The following is a 221-nucleotide window of genomic DNA, read 5'->3' on the forward strand; positions in this document are numbered from 1 at the left end:
TGCATTTTTCCTCGCCCTCTTTTCCGGGAATAGATACAAAAATAATGCAAGTGACAAATACAGCGATAGGTATGTGAAGTTAACGAAGCCGAAAGATATGGACAGACACGCTTACTCCCACAACACACCTTCAGGTAGCAATATCATGTTTTAAGAAAGTGATATGTCTGTTTGGTGTTTGACCCAGAAAAGGAATGCAGTCTTAAGACTCGAAACGTCGT

The sequence above is a fragment of the Penaeus monodon genome, chromosome 23 (assembly GCF_015228065.2).
Source record: "Penaeus monodon isolate SGIC_2016 chromosome 23, NSTDA_Pmon_1, whole genome shotgun sequence".
Lineage (NCBI taxonomy): Eukaryota > Metazoa > Arthropoda > Malacostraca > Decapoda > Penaeidae > Penaeus > Penaeus monodon.